General features: G+C 52.2%; 1 protein-coding gene across 1 annotated transcript in view; it reads right to left on the reverse strand.

Annotated features, from left to right (window-relative positions):
• crabp2a (cellular retinoic acid binding protein 2, a) overlaps nucleotides 1–2,500 on the reverse strand; it is an 18,894-nt gene that overhangs the window by 621 nt on the left and 15,773 nt on the right. The window lies entirely within an intron of this gene.

The raw sequence follows: 2,500 nt of genomic DNA on the forward strand, positions 1-2,500 counted from the left end.
AAAAAAAACAGAAAAGAAAAGAAACATTACATTATTAGTTTATTCTTCTTTATAATCTCAAGTCAATATGGTTAGTTTTCGTTTAGTTTATTCTTCTTTATAATCTCAAGTCAATATGGTTAGTTTTCGTGCGTAGGGAGAAGTAGTTAGTGGCCGCGGCTGAAGAGAAACAGCTCCAGTTAAGTCCTCAACTATGTGCAGAATGGCGTGTTACCAACCTGCTAGTGCATTTGGTGTGTTGGTTCGTGTGTTGGTTTCTTGTTAAGGCATGGAGGACAACACCACACTCTCTCTCTCTCTCTCTCTCTCTCTCTCTCTCTCTCTCTCTCTCTCTCTCTCTCTGAGAGAACTTATTCATAAATATTGTGTCTCATGGAGGAGATTTAATGTAAACAAAGATGACTATTCAAAGCTAATGAACTGAAACCTTAGCAAGGGGCTTACATTGTTTAATGACACACACACACAGACACACACACACACACACACACACAGACAGACACACACACACACACACACACACACACACACACACACACACACACACACACACCATTCACCTCATGGACACATGGAGTGTGCGTAGTGTGTTTGTGTTTGGGTGTTTGTGTTTAGCTTAGATAAGGGACTGTTCGTAATTTACCGGGGGGGGGAGGGCTGGTGCGTAGGGGGGGGGGAGGGGGGGGGGGGCGGGGGGGAAGGGCGTGAGGGGTGGGGGGGGGCGGGGGGAGGGGGGGAGGGGGGGGTGGGGGGGGGAGGGCGGGGGGGGGACCGGGGGGGGGGTGGGGTGGGGGGGGTGTGGGGGGGGGGGAGAGATGGGGCGGGGGTGTGGAGGCTCTGGGGGAGGGATGGTTGGGTGGCTGAGGGGGTGGGGGGCGTGGCGTGTGGGGGTGGGTCGGGGCGGTGGGCGGGGGGGGGGGGGAACAGGGGGGGGGGTGGGTGGGGCCCGGGGGGGGGGGGGGGGGGGCTCGGAGGGTGGGGGGGGGGGGGGGGAGGGGTGGGGAGACGGAGGTGGGCTTAGGGGGGGGGGGGGGGGGGGAGCTGGGGACGGGGGGGGGGATTTTGCGGGAGTGGGGGTTGGGGGGGGGTGACGGTGCGGCGGGTGAGGGGGGGTCGTCTGCCGGCGAGTGGGCGGTGAGGGCGTTGGGCTCGGGGGCGGGGCATGGGGGGGCGGGAGGGGGCGGTGGGGGCGGGTGGGGGGGAGGTGGGGGTGGGGCCCCCTGGGGGGAGGGGGGGGGTGGGCCATGATGAAAAAAATTAGGTGGAGGGGAGGGCCATGGGAAAAAAATCGAGTTAGGGGAGGGCCATGGGGAAAAAAACGAATTTATTTTATTTTATTTTTATTATTTTAAAATAATAATAAAAAATGCTCTGAAAACAACATCGCTTTGCGGATGCACGGTCACGGTGCATTACTATAGCCACGGAAGCGTGTATCTGTAGTCAAAAAAACTATCAGGACGCAGCTACTGTAGATTGCCCGCGCTGACTCTCTTTCACTGTAGGCCGATTGCCTAGTGCTACGGGAAACATTGAGCATCATAGAAAATTGCCGGAGCATAAATAACTAGCTGAGGTGAACTATATGGGCTAAACAGTTTGGGGAAGTTTTTGACAACGAATTGGTGGGATTTCCAGAGGAATTTGGGAGAGGTGTGTAGTCAACTGGTGTCACAGCTTCTGGTAAGTCCATGATTTTATTTATTGGCAACCGCCATGTGCTTTACATCTGTGTGTTCAAAAAACGTTTAGACCCAACCAGACCGGAATGAACAGTAGGCCTACTAGGCCTAGACGTACTTGGTAGAAGGTGCAGTGACGCGGGAGATTTTTGTTTTGTTTAGCTTGTGGTGTCAGGTAGTTATAACAGTGGTATTAACGGGATGTGTTGGCCATTATCATATACGGTCTGAAACCATTGGAGGAGCTAACTTGTTGATGAAAGAGAAGTATCGGCACTTTGGTGACGAAAAACGGGGGACCAAACTAGCAAGGAATTGTGTAGCTACATTTAAGCGTGACGGGAGAAAGGGAATGTCACAAGTTGTGCATCGTGTAGGTAAGAAGTGACTTTTGTTTCCTTGCTGTGGAGATAGGATTCGTAGAAAGCGTGTATGATATGCTAGGTCTTGCCTGTTGCTCGGTGAAGTAGTATTAGTTTAGCCTCGGAGTTGGCTATGAGGTGAATTGAAGGGAGCACAGCTGTTGTGCTCTGGCTTGTCTATCATTTCAGTTGTCAAAGTTGGAATTGCCGCGGGTGTAATGGCTGTGCTATTATGGATGTTTTGGAATGTTGTACTGGTCTGTTTTGGCAATTTGTTCCATTTTGCTGATTGACACCATAGCACCACCTATTAATGGTCTTAAATGATGGCTACGTTAAATGCCAACTAAAGGTGGATTTCTCACTCTCAGTATCAATAGCCAGCTAATGGCTCGAGCTGCTTTGCGCGCTTAGCCTACTTCTTGCTTCCGACAACTTTCCGGACTTCTTTGGCGT

This window comes from Engraulis encrasicolus, chromosome 5 (assembly GCF_034702125.1).
Source record: "Engraulis encrasicolus isolate BLACKSEA-1 chromosome 5, IST_EnEncr_1.0, whole genome shotgun sequence".
NCBI classification, from domain to species: Eukaryota; Metazoa; Chordata; class Actinopteri; order Clupeiformes; family Engraulidae; genus Engraulis; species Engraulis encrasicolus.